Source organism: Dermacentor variabilis, chromosome 11, assembly GCF_050947875.1.
Source record: "Dermacentor variabilis isolate Ectoservices chromosome 11, ASM5094787v1, whole genome shotgun sequence".
In the NCBI taxonomy this organism is placed as follows: Eukaryota; Metazoa; Arthropoda; class Arachnida; order Ixodida; family Ixodidae; genus Dermacentor; species Dermacentor variabilis.
This window is the reverse complement of record NC_134578.1, coordinates 76,466,911-76,491,955: the sequence shown is the minus strand read 5'-3', so window position 1 is coordinate 76,491,955 and position 25,045 is coordinate 76,466,911. Positions and strand designations below refer to the sequence as shown.

The 25,045-nt window shown below is 50.0% G+C and overlaps 1 non-coding gene across 1 annotated transcript; it reads left to right on the top strand.

Annotated features, from left to right (window-relative positions):
* The first annotated feature begins 24,891 nt into the window (after positions 1 to 24,891).
* Positions 24,892 to 24,975, top strand: TRNAL-CAG (transfer RNA leucine (anticodon CAG)). The gene has a single exon. It is a non-coding gene; the product is annotated as a tRNA-Leu (tRNA).
* Positions 24,976 to 25,045: the final 70 nt, after the last annotated feature.

The window sequence follows — 25,045 nt, the reverse complement described above, 5'->3', positions numbered from 1 at the left end:
ACTGATTAAGCTTGAAAGCACAGTGGCAGGAAACACCCCATAAATGCGCGCTTTGAAGATTTGTTTCATTAGCACATCTGCACTTTTGGTTTGGCTTCAGAGCAGTAATAACAAAACAGTTATAGTTGGTTACTTCCCACAGCCGAAAAGAAGAATGACGTGGCAACCAAAGTCGTCGCGACAGAAAACAAGGTACAGGATATATGCATTTATATGCACTAAACTTTGAGGACTAAATATGGTGCAATGTTGAATAATTGCATATTTTTTGCATTATTTACATTATTTTCTTCGTTCCATTGCCAGACGTCCTTAAACTTTTTTTCGCATCCTCTACTTCTTATATTCATGCGGAGTTATTTAATTCCATTTTTAAGGCATGTACGACGACGATGTCTTGCTTCGCGTAGACTTTGATTGGAAGGCCTCTCTTTTTTTTTTTACCAAGAGGCCAGTTCGGCCGATCATGGAGATAGCTTATTTTTTATTATTATTATTCTGGGGTATTACGTCCGAGTGCAAGATATGATTATGAGGCACACCGTAGTAGGGGACTCCGGAATAATTTTGACCACCTGGGGTTCTTTAACATGTGCCTAAATCTAAGCACCACGCCTGTTTTCGCATTTCGCCCCCATCTAAATGCGGCCGCCGTGGCCGGGATTCGATCCCGCGACCTCGTGCTTAGCAGCTTCTGTGTGTAGCGCAGTGTGGATGATGTTCCACTATATTAGCAGTCGTTGAGTCTTTGCCGTTAGATTGACTTACTCTACGATTAGTTATCACTTCTTGTCTCGTTGAAACCTACATTATACCTTCGGTGACTCGCTACAACATTCCCAACAAACAAAATTTCCCTTTTTGTGAAGATTGTGAGAATTATTAAAACCGATAATTTCCTCCCGTCCAAAGGCGCGCCAGGAAACGCACGTAGAGCAGGCGTTCCTAGCACGGTTTTCCCGCGCGAAAAGGCTAGCGGCTTCCGGGCCCCACTGCACCCCCCTCCCCCTCCTCCGCTCCGATCCGCTAATAGACGTAGGCGATCACGTGGCCGCGGAAGTCCGTGATCATTGGACAGAGCAAAGAACATGGCAGGGGGTGCCAAAATCGGCGCGACTACAAAAGCACAGTTCGCAATAGGGGATCAGAAAATTTGGGTGTGGTAGTTCATGGTGTTTTTTATCTTTTTTTATTGTTTAACCTAGGTAGACGTTAGGCAGTATAATAGCAAGAGCTTGGTGGCGCAAACCACCGCCCCGTTCCAAAGGGGACGTTCATAACATCCATCCATCCTGTAAAGCGCGACCGGCGAACCCCTGAGCTAGGGAAAGACTGAGAGCCGCGACGAAGGAAGGACCTCAAGTAAACACCTCGTTCCCATCCTTTGACGCGCCCTGCCCCTGTTCGCCCCACGATCGACCCCGGCAAACGTCGCGGTCGGAACTAGCCTGCTTCCACGTGAATCCTCTGGAGCAATAAACGTTCGTGTGCTTGTTAGTCTACCTTGTGTTGTGTTTCTGGCCTGTCCTGGTACCGCCGAAGCCCGGCCGTACAAGACAAGCAAACGGGGGTTTGTTGTCAATCCTAAGTCTTACGCACAAAGGCGGCTTGAGAGAACCCGAGGCAACAAGATAACCAGACCCCGATACGCCAAACCCGTATGGAGTCAGCAAAGAAGACCTTGTCTTCAAAACGTTGTTCTCCTTTCACCTGCACATCTGCACGACGAAGTCACAGAACACTTAGCTGAAGAACGTACACTCCCGCCAGAGCTATAAGGAACACGAAACGCTAGTGCTAGTGCTCGTAATGCAACTGGCATTCGGCGGGAACAGTGTGCGCATGCGATCGCCCAGTCATCGCAGCCATCGCAGCAGTCCCAGTCATCGCAGGCCCAGCCATCGCAGCAGTCATCATGTGGCGTTCACAAAAGCTGCGGGGAAGGTCTAATTCGATTTCACTTAGGTTTTCGGTTTCCGGACGCACTTACGTATGTTCTGCAGCGAAACACTGAGATGCATATTCCAACTGAATATTTCCTTGCGCCGAGCTGTTCATAGTAGTGACACCTCTCTTACGCTAAATTTTGCTTTGGTAAGCAATAATTTTTAGCCTCAATTTGCATTGTCGTATCTCTCTCTGTTCGATGCGCTTACCAAGTTTCAAATGCGTGGAAGGTTATCTGAAGTACTTCAGTCTTGCATTTTTCATCCCCAAATACGTGCGGTAAAGAATGTATTATGTATTACTAAACGCCAGAAGGTCACACAAGTTGTGTTTCAGACATTTTTACGTGCTTTGCGTAGATGCAGGGACAGTGTGCGATTGTGCTGGCATTTGATTGAGCGCTTATTTATAGGTTTGTTCACGATACATTGGATGTACAAAACACAGTAACAAGTGTTGTTTTGTCTTGTGAAAATTTCAGGACACGAATAACCACGCGAAATGCAGACATCGTTTCGTATGTCGTTGTCGGTGTCTTCCTACGTAACAATATGAGACGAATATCCCGAAATAAAACCAGCGTAAGGCAGCAGCCACAATTGAATTACTGGACGGCAATGTATCACTCCACGAGCATCGACACGTATTCTATCGGTCGCAGTTGACTTTTACACGTCCATCGCTGTGCTATTGTGAGATGATTTGCGATCTTGCGTTGCGTTCACCGTATTGGGCTCACTTCCTACTGTTCCTTACACATTAAAGACAGACATAAGTTCCGCAATTACATAACCATTCTCAGAGCCTTTAGCGTATCAAAATTGTTTGAAGCATAACTGCGAGTCGGCCTAGTTGGAACAGATTCATCTTAAAACTTTTTTGTGCGCAAACCAACAGGGACGAAGAATAGAAGAAACACAAGCGCTCGTCCTCGTGTTTCTTCTATTCTTCGTCCCTGTTTGTTTGCGCACAAAAAAAGGTCTAAGACAAAATTGTTCGTTAGAGCTCATGTACAGTTTATTTCTGATGCAGCAGCGGCGCAGACACTGTAGCAATAGAAACCGCACATGCAGCCTGCACGAAGTTACACTCAAGCTTCAAACGAGCAAAGTCTAATCTTACCTGCAGATGTTCTCGGTGTTCAGTCGGCTGCGCGGCGTAGCTCCAACTTGCGCTTCGCATGCGTTCTCACAAAGCACTGATAGCACGAGTAAATGGCGCCTGCCGCATTTCTCATCCAAACGACAATAAAAAAAGGCGGGAGGGGGGGGGGGGCGTGGCGTGAATTCGCGCACGGCGAGAACACAGCCAGAACTCGCTAGACCGTAAGACTCGGCTTGTTTATGCGCGCGATCGCCAAAGTCGCGATAGCCGCTCTGCGTATCCCTCCATATTCGCAAAGTTATAAAACGCTAATCCTTACTTATTTTCATCCTACGTTTCATTAAATTTTGTGCAAGTGAAATCGTTGAGGCTCGGCATAGGCAGCAGCGTACATTTTTGCACGCAGCGCTCCTTGTGATTGGCGGGACACGAAAGTGCCCCCCCCCCCCTGTGTCCGGGGCCGGATGAGGTGGCTTTCAGATTACGACTCATTGTGCATGTATACAATGGCACTGCATGTGACGGGTTACGTTCACTGCTCAGCTCAGGCGTTGTTAAAGATACCCCTGTACTTATCGCTTCTACCGCCTCTCCCCTACAGAAGAGCGATAACGCTATATCATCCGACCGCTGTATCTCGTTGCGCCTTCCTGCTCATCGTATTTTGCGTATGAAAACACCGGCCATACTTCAACAGTAAGATAGCAACTTGAAGTGTTGAACAGTTAGCGAACAGGGGCAACGCCTCGGTGTGGAGCCAGTGCTTTCACAGGGAGAACGCCCCGACGATGACAGTTCAAGGCACTGGCTGTTAAATGAGTGCTGACAGATATACTCCAAGTTGAAGTAATTTTGGACTGCGGGCTGGGCAGGTGCATTTGCGTACGGGTTTTCGCTTTTCTGCACAGCCTTGAATGCCACGCACGGTTGCTTTGTTATATGCAAATACATTATTATTGCAATATCGGTTATAGGGACACTCCAGGCGCATTTCTGCCTTCGCCGTGACGTTCCGTATAACGTCCAAGGACGATAAAATCCCCAGCCGCGCGCCGTATACTGTATGTGCGAGTGAAGGCATGTGAGAGTTAGCCGGTGATCGTGGCTCAATCTCGCGCACGAAAGGAAGGGAAGCGGAGAGGAAGCGCGCCGTCTTCTGTCGCGCGCGAGGATCTTGTCTGCCTGCGTAAACTCCTCCTCAACGCGATGGAAGGCATATCATTTTCGAGCAATGAAGTGCCCCACTTGCGCGAGAGATACTTGTGTGTCAGCCGCGGCAACGCTCGAGGCACTTGTCGCCAAGTGGAAATTATCACCTCTATACGGCAACTCTATACCTATCACCTCTATACGGCTCTACGCGGTTGGCTAGCGCGGCGCCCCGTCAACTCAACCTCGCTTCCCCTTACTACTTGCAGTATGACGCCGTCTCCAAAAAAAAAAAGAAAAACGGCTTCCTTGCAAAGACCGCAACAAGTTTTGACGAACTCGACTACCCTGACTGACTCTCCCCCTCACCCTCCCCCCTCTCGCAGAGGTGCGCCGACCGGAATTCCATTGTGACGACTAAAGAGAGAAGTCCTAACTCCCATAATCGGTGCTTCTGGTGAGTGTGCAATAACTGTTGCCCAAAGACTCAAAGGTCCCAAAGTTTTTTTTTTGTTTGCGATAGGAATTATATGTACACTCCAGCTCATTTCTACCGTCGGCGTTGCCGTGAGGTTCCGTATGAAGTCCAAGGACAATAAAATCGTAGTCACGCGCCGTACGCTGTATGTGCGACTGAAAGCATGCGAGGATGAGCTGGAGATCGCGGCTCAATCTCGCACACGCAAGCGAAGAAAGTGGGGAGGAAGCGCGCCGTCTTCCGTCGTGCACTATGCTCCGGGGGGAGGGCATCGATGGCTGCGCGTAGGGAGGGGCTCGGACGGCCGTGCGCGCCCGCCTGGGCCCCTGTATCTTGGAAGTCATCTGCCACAGGGACAGAGTTCGCCGTGCGCTGTGTTTTCAAGGCTTAGTTCGCGTTGATGCGAGGTGCAGCACGAAGGTCAATTCGCTCGCTGCTGCTGCCACGCTTCCTCACTCCAGCGTTTTGGCAGCGAGTTTCCGCGGCCATCGAAAGAGATGTGTTCAGGTTTGCTTGTGCTCTGGTCACACCTTGCTTGTTACTTTATTTAGTATGTCTGTTTACAAGTTTAACGGCCGATAAAACTACTATCCTTAGTTCGTATAGTTGTGCACTGATTTGCTCTCGCAATCGATGATTACCTTTCGGGCGAAACTGAGACTTTTTTCCTATCGGTGCTCTCCCCTGAAGCCACCCATGCAAACCTGAATAATCACGAGAAGTCTGTCAATGTTAACCCGACCATTCTCTCACCGGCGCCTCAAAACAAAGCACGACTGTTATTCTTCATTCCACGTGGTTATTAACAACGAAGCTTTTAAACGACTTGACAACACCTCCGTGTAGCCCATGGGTTGCCTTTTCTAGCTTTCTCGTGGTTAGCTGCACGATGATATGCTCCATGGCACTGTGGTAACCAAAGTTGGGCAAAGTGTGTAATTTGGACGATATTATCAAAACGCTCTAGGTCTTCGTATCATGGCACCTGAACTAGTTGCTAACATTGGTTCCTCTTGTTTCTCCATTGTTGTGCAAACCGAAACCTGCTTGTCGAGTCTCATACTGCCGTCTGATGTGTTGCCGTCTAACTACGATGTATTTCGCAGTGTCAGTCTTTTCTGGGTCCAAACAAAAAGCTGGCGGTGTCCTAATTGCTCTTTATATTAATTTAATTGCCCTTAGACACTTCGACCTCAAAATTGTACACGAATTGGTATGGCTGGAAATAAGTCTAGCGCGTCCTCAGAAGTCTATTAATTGTAGCTTTCAATCCAGTCATGTTTGATGAAGTCATCGCACCTATTGAATATTTCCTTACCACACACTTAGAGCACCGACTTCTTATTGTTGGTCGCTTAAACACACCTGGTATTCAGTAAAGCAACTTCATTTATTCCCACTGCAATTTTTTTAGCGAATAATTGCAGCTCCGTTGTTAGATTTCCTAGCTCGTGGTAATGTTTTAGTCTTGTGACTGTCAAATGAACAGAATGTGGCATTGTCGCACTCTGACATTTTCCTTGTTCGTCCTGACAAATTTCACCACCACCCTTCCCCGCTTATTATACGAGCGTCCTTGTCGGCCTTACGCCGTAACGGTTCAGATGAGGCCAGTGAATTTCCCCGCTTTGCTTTAAAATCTGGTGACTATGTTCACCTCTTCAAGTTTTTCTCTGCAGTTGGTTGGCTTCTTCTGACTAGTACATGCAACGTCGACGAACAGGCCCATTGGTCTACCGAGGTGGTCGTTCTGGAGAGTATGCATGGCTACATACCCCATTACAAACACGAACGATGTAAATTTTTCTTTGGTTCTCTGCGGAACATACAACTGGTCTAAAGCGTAAGGAGCGTGCTCACAAAAAATGACAACCATTCCACTCTGTGAAGATGTAATGGCAGTGAAAGCACTTTGCTTTTCTTTTGAGAGCTCGACTGTCGTCAACTTTCGCTGCCATTCCATCTTCACCGAGTGGAATGGTTGGGACCGACACGACCCAGGGGTTGAACACGTTCACCCACTCCTGTTTCACGGTGCGTTCCATAAAGATGCACCGTCTCGCCGTCGTTGCTCGTTCGGAGGTGCCGCGCTCGCGATTGTCGTTTTCGTTCAGCATCGCGGGAACGTTCTTCATCGGTGGCCGTTTCGCGTTGGCGCCGTTTAGATTCTCGTAGCTGGTACCTCCGGTGCTCCTCGTACGCATGTTGTTCTTCGGGTGTACGAACTATAAGTGTCCGCCCCATCGATAACGCAGCTGTTGAATGGCCAATGGCTCATGCATACCCCCGTAGACGCGGCTTCCCAATTACGACAACAGAAAAGTGAATTCTACGCTGGAATGATGAGCGGCAACAGAGCCAGCTGCGGAAGAAGACGACTACGATGAACGCGCGAGCAGTGGCGCTAGCGCGGTTTCGCGGTTGGCGCCGAGAATTTTTGTTCTTTCTTGAAAAATTTGTACGAAACTTTTTTTTTCAAAACCATCTGTTCTTACCTGTGTGTCAGGGACCTCTTTGAGTCCCCCGTGTTACAAGAATATTTCAAGGGCGCGTTACAGGTTTCCAAGCCCACAGGGGTATGTGCCATTGAGTTTGGACCGTTTCTGCCTGATTACCATGATCGGCCCACATGATGATTTTTTCTGCTGCCGGACGCCGAAAAACCTACGGAGGTTTAGTCATATGCAGCTTTCGCTGTAAAAAAGCCATAAATCCTGCGCCTAACAAATGGATAGGAGAATTCAGCCTCTAGCGGTCCCTCTGTAGCTAACTCTAGAAGCGGGATCACAAGTCTCACATTGAGTTAATGGAGAGCAGCTCCTCCTATCGGCCGGCGAACGTTAAGGGACATTTTCGTATGCGCTCCACTAAACGTGGAAATCGTATCCGTCTGCTTGACTCCTGTGGTTTGATCGTACCCATCTGCTTGGCTCCATTTTTCCTCTATACAAAGCGTCCTCTGACAGCACTGCCCAACAGCTCCGCACTTCTACTAGAATTTCCGGCTCGGTACTTTGACGAGAACCTCATCGACCAGTGCCTCAGGCGTAGGAGGCAATATTTGTCCTGCGGACCGAATAGCATTACAGACGCCATTAACAAGCCTAGTATCTCTATCTGTGCTGGCATTAATGTTTAATAAATGTTTGAATAATTGCACTTTACCGCAAGCTTGGAAAATCCCTCGCGTTTTTCTTCTATTTAAATCAGGCCCCAATAAGCATGTCGCAAATTACTGGCCGATTTTTCCTCCCACTGCAATTTCCAAGCGTTTAGAATTAGGTATCCACAGTGCATAGTCGTTCAGTGTAAAAAAAAATTACCGACGATTACGTTACTTCCTAATGCGAAATTTGAGCGCAGCAAATAAGCTGTTTCACCTTTTGGATAGATTGAGGCAAAGAAATCGAGCAACACATGTATGCGCTATCACAGAATTTTTTTTTTATTTTTCACACGTATTCCTTTAACAAAGACTCCACTAACAGTTCTTGACAGTCATGAAGGAAGCTTTGTGGTCGGAGAAATAGACTGATATATGTTCGACTTGGTACACCAATGCTTGATTCTCAAAGACGAGATCTATACAAGTGCCTCGCGAGGTTGTCACAGCCGTGGGGGAAGCAGAGGCTAAGCGCCGCCGCCGAGAAGACCCTGCCGTTCGCGCCGCCGAAGCGGAGGCTCATCGCCGCCGTCGAGAGCAACCAGCAGTAAGCGAGGCTGAAGCAGAAGCTCATCGCCGCCGCCGAGAAGACCCTGCAGTTCGCGCCGCCGAAGCGGAGGCTCATCGCCGCCGTCGAGAGCAACCAGCAGTAAGCGGAAGCGGAGGGGGGCGGCGTGTACACCCAGCGGCAAACGATGGGGGCAGAAGCGCGCGCAGCAAGCGGACAACACGATAAAGGGAGGAGGGAAGAGATAGCAGCGACTGACTGATGCCTTTGACTGATACTCTTTCTGCATGGCGGCGACGGTGTTCTATGCAGTCACGTTATCTTGACTCTCTAGCGGCGTCAGCGGCATCCAGCGGTATCAGTCGGTCGCTGCTAGCGCTGGGGGGATGAAAGGGGGGCGGAGCTGGTTACGAGGCCGACGCCGACGACAACGCCGACGACAACGCCGACGACGACGCGAAACCCAGGAACGGACGCCAAAGAGCTGCGCTCTAAAACATTCTCGTTCCAAATCATCGTAGACTTCTTTATGGCCTCTCAACGACCACTGTTAGGGTTGGCGTCTGACACCATGTGGCGACAGGTCATTCACCCTACTCCTGAGCCGGAGCCCACGGGCGACCTCATCCCCTTCACCTTCTCTTGGCCGGACCTCACGGCGCCGAAGAGATCATTCACCCTACCCCCTGAGCCGGAGCCCACGGGCGACCTCATCCTCTTCCCCTCCTCTCATGGTCGTGGCATCGTGTGTGCTTACCTCATCCCCTTCACCTTCTCTTGGCCGGACCCCACGGCGCCGGAGAGGTCATTCACCCGACCTTCTCCCCGAATTCGTCGAAAAGAGGATCGACTTCTCCCCCCCCCCCCCGTGCTCGGTATTGCAGGAGGAGGGGCCCTTTCTCCGTGCCTGTCACGTGTCATTCGACGGAAGCAAGATCCCGCCCACACTTGTAGAGAGCCTATTTAAGGGGCTCCGAAATGTACTTTGATATACTTCATAATTGAGACTTCATACTTCATGCTTTTCTTATTTTCTTTCAACTACCTTTGAATAAACAGTGCAAGTTTCGCACTAGCAAATCGTCTCGCCCCTGCTTGGTCGCCATGATCTACCGGATGCCTGCAGCCCGCCGACAACGCCACGCTACCCAATAAGTAATGTCGGTCGAGCTTCGATAGGCAGGCGCCGCTACTTCTCGGCAGCAGTACGGTACGCTACCCTGGAGCACGCAGCACCACCAACCATGTCAGCTTTATGATGCAGGTTTCCACGCCCGTCTTTCAATGGGGCACATTGAGGCGGTACACTGCGATCTCAGCAAAACATTTGACATAGTCAATCGTCCTCTATTGCTCGAGAATCTTGGGCACTTCCGTGTTGAAGCTCCTGTTGTAGCCTTAATACGCAGTTATGTCCTCGGCAGGTTCTGCTTCGTGAGCGCCAATGACTGACCTTCTTTTGTTTTTTACGGTATGTATGGGTTTGCAACAAGGTTCCGTGTTAGGGTCGCCTCTCTTCTTAATTTTTCGTCACTGGCGTTTCCTCGATCGGCCCAATCCACAAGTCTTAATTTCTTCTTTGCGCCGACGACAACAACAATATTTAGGGAAATACGCAGTGTTGAGCACCGCCGCGCTATGCAGTGTGACTAAATCATCATTCCCTTAATGGTGCCAGAGTTAGACGGACTCACTCTAAATTCATAGGAAACCAGAATTTTTTTGTCATATTCGCATAAAACCCACATCGGCTTCCCTTATTCTGTTGATCACGCACTGTTGACGAGGGCTCATGAAATACGCCACCTCAATGTGTGTGTGCTTCTTTCTTTCTTTTTTTTTTTGTAGTACGCTAAGCGTGTCTGCCCATGCCAAGTGCACTGCGTCACGAGGCCTGCGCGCACTCGGTTCCGTACGTGTATACAGGAGAATTCTGCACCTCGCTTCCCTTCCTCAAATTGTTTGCATCCGTCTGTTTCCCACCGCTTGAATATGCCCCAGTGGTGCGGAACGGCACGAGCACTTCAAGTAGCATTCTAATTGAGCGTGTGCGTTAAAAGTTTGCCAAATGTATAGAGGCGTCGTTTTCTGACCTCGCGCCCCAACAACTCCCCTCAAGCCTCAGTTATCACCCCACACTTCGGTCCCTTTATCTGCAGAAGCAGTCGTGTGGACGTCCTCACCTTATTCAAAATCGTTCGTGTTTTTATCACATGTTCGGGTCAACTAGCTTCTGTTCCAATCCAGTTTCCGCAGGAGAATACGAAGACGCATAAGCCCTTCGATGTTCCGGCCTCTTTCACTGGACACTCGCCTCTCTAATGGATGCGAAATCTTTGCACCTGTCATTTTATCCATCTTGGTATCTTCCAAAACGTGTCGCCTTCTTTTTGTTCGAAGCTTCACACTGTTTCTTGAGCATTGTTTCTAGCTACGCTCCTCTCCTGTCTTCTCATAGTTTCTCTCTTCTTTCGTGTATGTTCTCCATCTCTCAGTTGTGTGTTATTGCTGTATTCTTGTTCCTTTTGTAGCAGTTTATCTAGTTCTCTTTAGTATTTCGTTTCTCATTCCATTACCTTGTCTCGTAAGATTTATACGTAGCTTTCTTACATTTTCCCCTATTTTTGTTTTTTGTTTTTTTTTCCGCGCATGACCACCCAGACCTCAGTGTCGTTCCTGGGTATATTAAATAAATTATTGATTTATTGAGAGATCATTACTATTAGTATAACCAGAAGCTTCTCGCACGAGAAGTGACACATGGCAAGTTTGATGACTGTCAAACTCAATTATCAGGTGTCTTAACGCGTTAAGACCCAAGAAAAATGTATCAGTCGTATTTTGTTGATTTTTGTTACTCTATGGTCTCTTAGCACCGCAACTGCATTGTATGACTTTTATAAATTTGGCTTTACTACTTAGAACGCTACGATAGTGTACTTTGTAAGTTACGCTATAGCCTTGTTGGCAGCGGAACCCTATCCAGGTGCTCGAAGGTATGCTACCGTTTGGAAACAAAATATCTTACTTGGAGTCGCCAAATGAAACTTTATGCAGGACCTGCTTAGCTTCTCGATGGTAAAATTCGCGTTTTAGTCGAAATTATCTTGTTTTCTATTTATGTGTTTTACATTTGATTTTGGCAGGTAACGGGGAAGGGCTTTGGCGTTGCTTCCCCCCCCCCACACGCACACGCTGCTGATATAATAACTGATACAGATGAGTGCGTAATATAGTGATGCCGGCACACAAGAGTGAAGCGCACATAATTTGGTTAAATGTTGGTTGCAACATTCAACGTAATGGTTGCCCCTCCTGCGATGACAGTCAATTTCTTCCATTGCCATCCTCTTACATGATTTGTTCGGTGACATTTTTCTTCAAATGAGATGGGGCCAGCTCCCGTTTTTCGATTGAGAGTTGTTCTACTATTGTTCCATAGCTCATGTTCTCGTTTGACAGAGAAATGTACATCATCTTCGTCGTTTTCTGTTCTCCACCCGCCGTGGTTGCTCAGTGGCTATGGTGTTGGGCTGCTGAGCACGAGGTCGCGGGATCGAATCCCGGCCACGGCGGCCGCATTTCGATGGGGGCGAAATGCGAAAACACCCGTGTGCTTAGATTTAGGTGCACGTTAAAGAACCCCAGGTGGTCAAAATTTCCGGAGTCCTCCACTACGGCGTGCCTCGTAATCAGAAAGTGGTTTTGGCACGTAAACCCCAAATATTAAAAAAAAATTTCTGTTCTCTCGCAGTTTGCGATTTCTTATGAAATTGTTATAAAATTTGTTATAAAAAACCTCAATTGATGCGAGTTGGTTCATCTCGACACCATTCACAAAACATCTCTTAAACGCGAGGACGAAAGGACACGCAGGAAAGTGTGCACCGCACTTCCTGTCACATGCGTTCTTTTCGCCCTCGTCTTTAGCGCTGTTTTACGAACACTTTAAATATTTTTATTTACAAAAAAAAGCAATCTTCATAAAATACCCGCTATGTTTTTTTGGTTCGTTGATAGGATCGTTATGACCATCGTCTTCGTTGGCATTTGCGTCCTTTCAGCCCCGAAGACGTCTTCGGTCGTCAGTAATACTTGCATCATCACGTCGTTGTCGACTACAGTGTATTGGTCGGTCATCGCACCCACTGCTCTGCTACGACAAGCAGCATAGGAGTTGAGCTATTCCTGGAACAGTTCAGCAGTACTACATCTGAGATAAGTGCAGTGCTAGCGCTGCCGTTAACGCTAGCGCAGAGTGCATCTTGGTGACATCTGCGGAGATCCTTCGGTGGCGTTCGTTGCCAAGCAACAGCTTAGTCGTCGGGGACGCATCAATTCCTTCGCTGTACACGCAAATTCGTTGTAGTAGTCTTCGTTGCAGAGGCGTTCACAGTGCATATGCTCGCGATGCGCAAGCAGCACAAACTTGGAAAACAGACCAGGACACTTTAATTAGGTAAACTGAAATGCGATTAGGCATGGACCTCGCCTTCTCATCTGCAATGTGCGAGATTGCGTCTCTCTACATGCCGCACATTAATAATAATATTTGGTGTTTTTACGTGCCAAAACCAATTTCTGATTATGAGGCACGCCGTAGTGGAGGACTCCGGAAATTTTGACCACCTGGGGTTCTTTAACGTGCACCTAAATCTAAGCACACGGGTGTTTTCGCATTTCGCCCCCATCGAAATGCGGCCGCCATGGCCGGGATTCGATCCCGCGACCTCGTGCTCAGCAGCCCAACACCATAGCCACTGAGCAACCACGGCGGGTATGCCGCATATTGGATGTGGCATTTGGACAGCTATGAAGTTTCGACCATATCTCTATTATCGTTCCTTCTGTCTTATCAGCGATCACTCACTCACTTTGCTGGCTGACGAACTTGAAGGATCCGTCCGGTCGACTACACGTTGGAGCATAGGGCTTCAAGAATTCGATATTACAGTGGTTTACAAGTCCAGACGAAAACACTCCGACGCCGACGGCCTTTCAATGTCACCGACTGACTAGAAAGACACAGAAGATGACAAATACATGACTTTTAAAGGTGTTCTAGACACGGCCACCATTGCTCGTCAGCAGCGGGAAGACAGCTAGTTGATCCCGCTAAGTGATTGTCATCATTCTGTTTGCGTAATGATGTTCTCTACAAGAACTTTTTTTCAAGCGGAAGCAGCCGCTTACTTGCCGTCCCGACGTCTCTCCGTCATGAGGTTTCACAATCCTGCCACGATGAACTGACATCTGGCCACCTGGGCTACCCGCGAACACTGGCCCGAGTAAAAGAGAAATATTACTGGGCAAGTATTGCCGCCTGTGGGAAACATTGCGTACGCACTTGCCTCGATTGTGAACGACGCAAATCACCACATTTGAAACCAGCTAGGCTGGTTTCGGTGGCGTCGTGGTGGCGTCGTGGGCAAGTGCCCACGACGCCACTTGCTCCAATCGAGATGGACCTTCTCAAGCCATTCCCGTCTTCCAATTCTGGAAATGAGTGGGAAATAGTTGTGACTGATTACCTGACAGGCCACGCAGAAACCAAGGGCGTTTCAAGGGTGGAACCGCAGTCGAAGTAGCGCGATTCCTTATTGAAAGCGTGGTTCTGAAGCACAGTGCGCTAACAGTGATATAACGGACAGAGGGATACGGCTACGCTCCTAAAGACAGTGCTTAGCCTCAGCGGCACGGCTCATCGAAAGGCCACCGCCTGTCACCCGCAAACAAACGGCCTAAACGAATGCTTGAACAAGACCATCGCCGGCATGCTGAGTATATATACTTAGACGCGGAACACAGAAAAATTGGGATGACATTCTACCGTACATCACATTCGCTTATAACACTGCGCGGCAGGAAACAACGCGAAAGACACCGTTTAGCCTTCTTCATGGCCGTGAAGTGACGACGATGCTCGGTGCGATGTTATCACATGACCACGGTGATACAGGCACGACCGCTGAAGCTTTCGCTCAACGGGCTGAGGGAGCGAGACAACTCGCCCACATCAGAGTCACCCGATAACAGGACTACGACGCTCGACGTTACAATCTACGGCACCGATACGTCACCTATCGGCCAGGCGAGAAAGTGTGGGTTTGGAGGCGAGGGCCTTACAGAAAAGCTACTCAGGAGGTACTTTGGCCCGTGCAAGGCTGTACGACACCACAGCGACGTGACCTAAGTGAAAGATGAGGATACGGGGGACATAATCAGTCCTTCGTTATACATGTCAGTTCTATGTGGAGGCGTTGGAGTGTGGTCGAAAATATCATGGCAATACCCCCTTAAGGCACTTATCCGTTTCGCGGTGGCCGTTGCTCGCGGTAGAACCGCCGGTGACGCACAGAAAGTAGGAGCCGCTCGTAAGCCGCCCCTACTAGCGTGAGCGGCGGGCGAGGAGGGCCTCTATAGGCACCCTATGGCGTCGACCCGTGGCTCCGCTCGACGTGCCGACTGCGCTAGTCACTCTCGCTGCCGGGTGAATGAGTTAAAACTTATTTAGGTCCTGAGGGGAAAGAAAATCAATCCGGCTGCTCCACCCAGGTCGGGGCCGGTAGACAGAGTCCTTCGGCGACGGCCCGGGCCCTCTGGACAGCCTTGAGCTGAGCGATGAGCTCTGTGCGTCTGAGCGCTGAGTCCCAGGAAGTCTGGTCGGGAAAGTCCGTGCTCACGTTGGCAGGGCACAGCCAGAGCATGTGTTCGAAGTTGTTGTATTCGTGGCCGCAGTGTGGGCATTGTTTGGATCCGACTGCTGGTACGATCTGTTGGGAACTCGGCGCTGACGCCCGTGGTTGTACCTGGGTCGCAAGCCCCAAGGGTAGCGTTGGCCTGGCGGCCTGGGGTACAACTCGAAGCATCCGAAGGTCCCGGCAAAGCATGAGTCGACTGGTAACAACGAAACAACTTGTTTATTTTAACATCGCAAAGAGTTGGCGGTCAGGTTTGACCGAAGTAGAGAGACGGGAGAGCACTTCACTCAACAGAAGAAATCGGAGCCCTCCTCTGGCGTCCGGGGGCAGCTGTTTTTATACTCTCGCAGTTGAGGGCAAGAAGGAACCCCTCAAAAGACGAGCACGTGAATGTACAATGGGCTAATGGTGACGCACACTGTCGTAGCGATGCCGTAGCACCATGTCGTGGCGCTGCGCACGATCTCGTAGCACCTGGTCGTGGCGCTGCGCAGCACACTGTCGTGGCGCTGCGCAGCATACTGTCGTGGCGCTGCGCAGCACACTGTCGTGGCGCTGCCGGTCGGACACAATGACTGTAACGAGAAGATGGTCCCTGCTTTGGCATCGCCTGTTTCGGGCACAATGACTGGAACGAGATCCCTGCTTTGGCATCGCCTGTTTCGGGCCCAATAACTGGAAGGAGATCCCTGCTTTGGCCTCGCCTGTTTCGGGCACAATGACTGGAACGAGATCCCTGCTTTGGCATCGCCTGTTTCGGGCCCAATAACTGGAAGGAGATCCCTGCTTTGGCCTCGCCTGTTTCGGGCACAATGACTGGAACGAAATCCCTAGGCGGTCGCATCGCCGCAGACGCGCCTGGAAACACCTGGCGATGAGTGTTGCGGTGACGACGATCGGGCCAAAATGTCCGCCGCCCCGCCGCCGTCGCGCCGGCAAAACCACGTGTCGCAGGCGAAACGCAACAGACCGCCCCGCCGGGGAAAGGAGATCCCGATGGACAGGGGACTGCATCCGCTGTCCGGAGGGATGTCGCTCGATGATGCTCATAACCGAAGTCGGGCGTCCCTTGACGTTTCTTGAGCGCAGCGCACAGAGAAGGCCTCGTTCTCTCGTTCAGGTTCGCACGGGACACTGCAAAGTGACTTCGGGAGAGTTCACATTTTTGTTCTCGTTCCCGGCAAGCGTTAGAACTACGCTGAAAACTCAACCGCTCAGTCAGCAAGCACGGCACAACCCTCACTAAGCCCTGCCAGGCTCTTTCCCCTTTTTATACCACTGCCTAGTTCCTTACAGTAGTCTAGCATCACTCAGAACGCGTCCACAAATTGAAAAATTGCACTAGAAAGCATATCATCACTTTGAAACACTAAACAAAAGCAATATGTTAAAAAAAATCCTGCCTCAGGAAGAAAAACATCAGTAACAAACAATTTTGAGGCTGATTCCTACGTTAGGGGCTTCGACTTAAGCCATCGGCGTTACCGTTGAGACTCCCCTTTTTGTAACGCACCTCAAAGGAATATTGTTGTAAAGCGAGGCTCCAGCGCAGGAGGCGGCCATTTTTGGGAGAGATGGTCTGCAGCCATTGGAGAGGGCAGTGATCTGTCTCAATGATAAACCTCGAGCCGGCTAGATAGCATGACAATTTCTGAACGGCCCACACGAGACATGCACACTCTTTCTCGGTGGCGCTATACGCCTGCTCACGACTGGTCAGCTTACGACTAGCATACAGGACGGGGTGTTCTACTTCTCCATTTTCCCGTTGGCACAGTACAACGCCCATGCCTCGCTCACTAGCATCGCACTGAACAATGAACCCTTTTGTATAGTCTGGCGATCGTAGCACAGGCTGGCTTGTTAGGGCACTCTTTAGGGCGCTAAAAGCTCTTTCCTTTGTCTCGTCCCAGACGACTGTTTGAGGCTCTGTCTTTCTTAGAGCATCCGTCAGGGGAGCCGCGATATCAGAGTACCTAGGGATGTACCTCTGATAGTAGCCGGCGACACCTAAGAACGACCGAATATCGGTCTTTGTGCGCGGTTGCGGAAAGTCTCGCACAGCGGCCACTTTTATTTCAGAGGGGCGGCGACGACCCTGACCAATCACGTGACCGAGGTAGACAACCTCGGCCTGTGCTAACTGGCACTTAGGAGCCTTTACTGTCAAGCCTGCTTCGCGCAGGCGGGTTAGCACTGCCCGCAAGTGTGTCATATGCTCAGACCAGGATGCGGAGAATATCGCTACGTCGTCTAGATACGGTAAAGCGAATTCTTGCTGTCCCCGCAACACTTTATCCATGAGACTTGAAAAACAGTATGGCGCGTTCTTCAAACCAAAACTCAACACTTTAGGACGGAATGTTCCCATTGGTGAAATGAACGCCGCATACCTACTAGCCTCTTCTGTAAGTGGAACCTGCCAATAACCCCTGACAAGATCTAGGGTGGAAATAAACTGAGCGCTACTAACTTTCTCAAGGCGCTCCTCGATGTTAGGGATCGGATAAATTTGATCCTTAGTGATGGAATTAAGCCTGCGGTAGTCGACGCAAGGACGAGGTTCCTTGCCCGGTACCTCAACTAAAATCAAAGGGGAGGTATAATCACTCTCACCTGCCTCAATAACACCGAGCTGTAGCATTTTCTTTACCTCAGCCTCCATAATATCGCTCTGGCGGGGTGACACCCGATACGCCTTGGATCGTACTGGCTCTGTGGAGGTAAGTTCTATATCATGAGTAAGTACAGAAGTCCTACCAGGCCTCTCAGAGAACAGACCTTGAAACTCTTGTAATAGCTGGTGTAGTTCGGTTTTCTGCTCAGGCGACAGCGGTGCTTTACTGATAAGGTCACTAATGACTTGACCGGTGTCTTCCCTGTTCGTCACTGAGCCTAGTCCCGGAAGCTCGACCGGAAGCTCTTCAGGAACGTTTACCATCATGCACACCACTGCTTCCCTTTGTCTATAAGGTTTGAGCAGATTACAGTGGTAAACTTGCTGTGCTTTCCGCTTTCCTGGCAGACTTACCACGTAGTTAACGTCCGACAGTTTCTGAACAATTCGCGCTGGGCCCTCCCACTGCACGTCTAGTTTGTTGTTTAGCGATGTGCGCAATATCATGACCTCATCGCCAACCTCAAAACGACGGGCCCTGGCTGTCCGATCATAATAAACCTTGGCCCTCTGCTGGGCCTTTGTCATTGCTTCACCTGACAACTCCTGTGCCCTTCTTAAGCGTTCGAGGAGCTTAAGCACGTACTCCACCACGACTGGGTCGTCGCCCCTACCTTCCCATGATTCTCGAAGCATGCGAAGCGGAGATCGAAGCGAGCGACCGTACACCAGTTCAGCTGGCGAAAACCCCGTAGCCGCATGCGGCGCGGTCCTTAAAGCAAACATCACCCCAGGCAGACACAGCTCCCAGTCAGTTTGATGTTCAAAACACAAGGCTCTCAACACGCGCTTCATGACGGAGTGGAGCTTCTCAACGGAATTCGACTGTGGGTGGTACACTGAGCTGTGTAGCAGCTTTACCCCACACCTTTCGAGAAAAGTTGTCGTCAAAGCGCTAGTAAACACTGTGCCCTGATCTGATTGAATTTCTGCAGGAAAACCAACTCGCGCAAATATGGACAGTAGTGCATTAACTATCTCAACTGAGCTGAGTTCTTTAAGCGGCACTGCTTCAGGGAACTTTGTCGCTGGGCAGATCACAGTCAAAATGTGTCTGTACCCCGTGGCTGTTACCGGCAGAGGTCCCACTGTATCAATAACGAGCCGTCTAAAAGGCTCCGTAATGATAGGTACCAATTTCAACGGCGCCCTCGATTTGTCCCCTGGTTTGCCCACCCGCTGACAAGTGTCACATGTCCTCACGAAATGGTCGGCGTCCCGAAAACACCCTGGCCAATAGTACTCTTGCAAGAGACGGTCCTTAGTTTTCTTAACTCCTAGGTGTCCGGACCACGAACCCCCATGTGACAAGCGCAACAGATCCTGACGATAGCATTGAGGCACGACCAGCTGATCGAACTCCACTCCTCGGCGGTCTAGATACTTCCGGTACAGGACTCCACCTCTTTCCACAAAACGCGCAGTTTTCCTGGCGATACCTTCTTTGACATTGCAGCGCACGTTTTCCAGGCTGCCATCCTTTTTTTTGCTCGGCTATCAAAGCCGTCCGGCTGACTTTTAGCAACCTATCAAGTCCGTCTGACGTAGGCGCGATGAGCAAATCAGTAGATAGCTCTTCTAACTTTCCCGCGTCGGGATTTTCCTCTCCAGTATCTGGCGCCTTCAACGCTACAGACTCAATTTTATTCTGTTCGGGCGTGCTCTGAATATCAGCTTGCTGCGCCTCTGACCCTTTTTCGTTGTTTGATAACGTCGGCCCCGCAACTACCGCCTTTGCAGCGAGCTCCCGAACCTTCGATCTGGTCAAGGCCTGAACACTAGCTTCACCAAACAAAAGCCCCTTCTCGCGCAGGAGGTGATCGGACCTGTTTGAAAATAGGTACGGGTACTGGGGTGGCAGCATAGATGACACTGCCGCCTCCGTCTCAAGCGCTCCGAAAGGTCCTTCAATAAGCACTTTTGCTACCGGCAGACACACGCTATGAGCTTCCACGGCTTGCTTGATCCACGCGCACTCGCCCGTGAACATATGGGGTTCTACGTAAGACGGGTGAACTACATCCATCGTAGCTGCGGAATCGCGAAGCACTCGGCACTCTTTCCCGTTTACGAGGAGGTCTCGCATGTAAGGCTCAAGAAGCTTCATGTTCTCGTCAGTGCTGCCTATTGAAAAAAACACAACTTTTGGTGTTGTTTCCGGACACTGCGCCGAAAAGTGACCCGGCTTCTGGCACGTATAACAAACGCCCGCTCGCCTCATCTCGAACCGCTTTCTGCGTTCGGCTTCGGCTGCCGTCTCTTTACGTTTGGTCGGATTGCTTTCACTCGCATCCTCACTACGCGTGTCCCCCTTAAATCTCATGGGCGTGAACCTTGGCCTCTCAGACTTGGAGCCAAATTCACCCTTTTGACCGTCCTTAGCTCCGCGAGCTCGACGCGTCACAAACTCCTCGGCTAGCTCAGCGGCTCTAGCCACCGTACTCACGTCTGGCCTATCCAAGACCCAGTATCGCACGTTCTCCGGTAACCGACTATAAAACTGTTCTAGCCCGAAACACTGCAGAACTTTATCGTGGTCACCAAACGCTTTCTCTTCTTTGAGCCACTCCTGCATGTTCGACATAAGCCTATACGCAAACTCTGTATATGACTCACTTTTGCCTTTCTCATTTTCCCGAAACTTCCGACGGAACGCTTCCGCAGACAGCCGGTACTTTTTTAGCAGACTCGATTTTACTTTGTCGAAATCCTCTGCTTCCTCTCTATCCAAGCGAGCGACTACGTCGGCCGCCTCGCCGGGTAACAAAGTGAGCAAGCGCTGTGGCCACGTTTCCCGAGAGAACCCCTGCTTCTCGCACGTTCGCTCAAAGTTAACCAGGAACAAACCAATGTCCTCTCCAAGCTTAAACGGCCGCATCAGGTCAGTCATTTTGAACAATACGCGTTCTCCTGCACCGTGTGCCTGACTTCCATTACGAGCGCGTTCCATCTCTACCTCGAGACGCTTCATTTCCAAAGCGTGTTCGCGCTCTTCTTTTTCTTTCTGTTCTTTAAGTTCGCGCTCCTGTCTTTTTGACCTCTCCTCAATAGTCTCAAGGCATTCCGACAGCTCGTCATCCTCAGCCTCTAACTCAAGAATAGCCGTTATCAGTTCCGGTTTTCTTAGTTTGTCTGAGACATCCAGACCCAACTCTCTTGCAAGCTCCAACAATTTCGGTTTGCGCAACGACTTCAAATCCATGGCTGCTCTGAATGCTGCTTTCTCTACTGCTTACTATTGTCTTGCCGCAAACTAACCCGGCAGCAACGACAACCACAATTACCAGCTCTGTTTCTGACACTAACAAAAAGCCTGGCAAAGCTCAGTAGAAGAAAGTCCCGCACTCACCAAACCTCGCAGGCAGGAATTCCGCGCAGTCGTTCCGCTGCAGGCAACCAGTCGTCACACAGGGCTCGTTGCACTGCTCCCGGATCGTCGTTGAGCTGTTCAGCATACTGTCAACTGCATCTCTTTGCTGCTGGCCTCCGTTGTCGCGATGTCACCGCTGGCAGACAGTTGTTTGAAGTCGGAGGCGATCTCACCGCTGGCAACCAGATGTTTGGATCCGACTGCTGGTACGATCTGTTGGGAACTCGGCGCTGACGCCCGTGGTTGTACCTGGGTCGCAAGCCCCAAGGGTAGCGTTGGCCTGGCGGCCTGGGGTACAACTCGAAGCATCCGAAGGTCCCGGCAAAGCATGAGTCGACTGGTAACAACGAAACAACTTGTTTATTTTAACATCGCAAAGAGTTGGCGGTCAGGTTTGACCGAAGTAGAGAGACGGGAGAGCACTTCACTCAACAGAAGAAATCGGAGCCCTCCTCTGGCGTCCGGGGGCAGCTGTTTTTATACTCTCGCAGTTGAGGGCAAGAAGGAACCCCTCAAAAGACGAGCACGTGAATGTACAATGGGCTAATGGTGACGCACACTGTCGTAGCGATGCCGTAGCACCATGTCGTGGCGCTGCGCACGATCTCGTAGCACCTGGTCGTGGCGCTGCGCAGCACACTGTCGTGGCGCTGCGCAGCATACTGTCGTGGCGCTGCGCAGCACACTGTCGTGGCGCTGCCGGTCGGACACAATGACTGTAACGAGAAGATGGTCCCTGCTTTGGCATCGCCTGTTTCGGGCACAATGACTGGAACGAGATCCCTGCTTTGGCATCGCCTGTTTCGGGCCCAATAACTGGAAGGAGATCCCTGCTTTGGCCTCGCCTGTTTCGGGCACAATGACTGGAACGAGATCCCTGCTTTGGCATCGCCTGTTTCGGGCCCAATAACTGGAAGGAGATCCCTGCTTTGGCCTCGCCTGTTTCGGGCACAATGACTGGAACGAAATCCCTAGGCGGTCGCATCGCCGCAGACGCGCCTGGAAACACCTGGCGATGAGTGTTGCGGTGACGACGATCGGGCCAAAATGTCCGCCGCCCCGCCGCCGTCGCGCCGGCAAAACCACGTGTCGCAGGCGAAACGCAACAGCATTCAGTAGGAAGGTCAGGATTGATCCTGCTTAGCGTTGTTGGTGTGATGTATGTCCTAGTCTGCAACTGTCTGTAAGTGACGGCCTGTGCTTTTTTGAGCTTTGGGTGAGGAGGAGGAAAAACTCTTCGTGATAACCTATGATTTGAAGTGATTTCGTCATATGATACGAGCGGGTCTTTGTTGTCTAGGTCCCTCCAGGCTGGGTTGAAGCGAGAGGGCGGACCGCAGACGCGGAATGTGAGCTCTCGCGCCAGTTGGTGTGCCCGCTCGTTCGGATTACAGTCAGGAAGTCCGGAAATGTTGCCCATGTGGACCGGGAACCATGTGATGTGTGGGGACGTAAGGTTGTCTCCTCCCGTTTCTTGGAAGAAGGTGGTGTTGATAACCGTAGCTGCTTTCCTAGAGACGAGGGCCGACGAGATGGTTCTAATAGCTGTTCTTGAGTCCGAGTAAATGACTGACGCTCCTTTGCAGTTTCGAAGGGCCACCGCGATGGCCATTTCTTCTGCTTCGTGAGTGAAGTTGGTAACTACCGTGGCTGCGTTGACGAGTGAGCCATGGGCGTCCACCACAGATACCGCGTAGGCGCCCCGATTCCAATATTTGGCCGCGTCAACGAAGAGAACTTGCGCTTCGTTACGTTTGATGTTGTCAAGGATTGCCTTCGCTCTCGCTTTTCTCCGCCCTTCGTTGTGGGTGGGGTGTATGTTTCGTGGGATGGGATCAACGGTTATTGATCTCTTGGCTTTTGTGCATGGTTGCGACTTCTCTGGTGGCATGAAGAGGGGCTGTATGCCTGCTTCTAGTAAGATCTCGATGCCCGCCCTCGTGAGTGAGAGCCGACTAAATTGGGAGTTTCGCTGTGCCTCTCGACTTTTCCGAAAGACCACCCAATAAAAAATCATTCGCGCCTAATTTCCTTTATTGCTGTAACCACGATATCCCTTGATATCGGTCCTTGAGACACAAGTTTACCCTGACGCCGTGGTGATAATGATGATCTCCTCCAGATGTGGCTTAAGTCCATTGCGTGGAATAGGCCAAGAATTGGGTAGTACTGCGAGAATTAAAAAATAAATGAAAGTACAAAGAAATTGCGGATGATTAAAAAAATATAACGCACCGTCGAAGACATGTTGACAGCCTCGCAAAAAAAATTAAAGGAATGTTATACAAGAAAATTTACACTTCAAACTGCCCTCCCAGCTTCTTCTCTCTCGTCCTGGACTTTGATGATGATGATGATGATGAGGACGACGACGACGACGACGACGAAGACGATGAAGATGATAACCTTAAAGAAGACGTGCATGCGTTCACGGGCACATCTTCTGACTCTTATTACCCACATATACCTGTAACATTACGCGCACGCCTAAGCTTTATTCGTGTCATTCACTGACACGTGTAATTCACCGCGTCTTTTACTAACGAAAACCATGAATCCGCCCTTATGCTTGGCTTGGAAAGCGGCTAAAGGTACCCAAGGCGCCACTGCTAACGCTTTTTGAGCACCGTATGGCAACATTCCCATCACGCAGACTGAGAGGGAGAGAGAGTGAAAATATAATGTCAGTACCCTTTTAAGGTTCAGTGCCATACAGCCGTCCTATCAGCGCCCACTTGCCGCCGTCGGACGCCTTTGTCGGATTACTCAGAACCATAGAGTTTCTCACTACATTACCTAGAAGGAAATCTGGCGCTACTGCGCTGTGGTATGCATGGGAATGCCGGTATATTGTGACTTCGGATTGGCATCGTTCTCGTAGACACAGGACACCTTGAAGACGCGCTTGGCAAATACCGTTCCGTCTGTCACAATGATTCACTTTCTACTAAAACAGCACGTGAAAAGCTGTTTTAGCTTTTTTATTACGCGAAACTATGTTTTGTTTAACTATGAGAACTTGTTATTGTGTGTACGACTACATGTTACGTAAAAAGTATCAGCGTGCCGCTAAAGTTGGAGGACAGACGACAAGGTTCGCGCTCGCTTTGAAACAGTTGGCCGTCTGTTCTTGCTTTTCTTCGCTTGGTCATGCATTGTGGGTGAGTAAAGATGTAATATGTGTGAATGGAAGGATTTTATGAAGATTTTACTTTGAGAGCGCGTTATTTGCGTAGCCATAGCCACGTTTTAGACGAAGCCTCTTACAACACCAGCCAACACGAGCCTCGCAGACCCATATACCGTCCCATGACGGCACGGCGCCCCCTTAAGAAACTCCCATAGACGGTGGCGTCAGATTACCCTCTAGGTGTTATAGTGAGAAACTCTATGCTCAGAACCCCCAGTATTGAGCACGTGTGCACCACAGAAAGAAAAGAAAGAAACGAGAGGCGAGGAAGTTTTATCAGCTCCACCCCAGCTTAGGAACCGCTGAGTTCAGCGGTAACCGGAAAAATACACATGGCACTGAGATATCCGTTCGGAAAAGCTTCTCTTTTTTCACTACCTCAGGATTAGTCTCCTTGAAAGGCATGGCAATTATTTTAGCGTGTTCCTCAGATTTAAAAAGGAATTGCGTTTAAGGCTCCCTGTAGAAGAATACGTATCTCATGTGTCATGATGTGTTCAGCACAAACATTTGTGAGCACCTTTAAAGTGCAGTTAGTGAAAATTGTTGTTCTCGAAACGAGATGTCTTTTGACATCCAGCCAGCCTTCAGGGTTCTGAGGCTCGTCAGGATGGCCGAGCGGTCCAAGGCGCTGCGTTCAGGTCGCAGTCCGGTCTTCCGGGCGTGGGTTCGAATCCCACTTCTGACAGAAACTTTTGCTTCTGTCGGTGTTTCTTTTTCTTACGCTAAGTTTTCTTTTATTCATTCTTTAACTATCC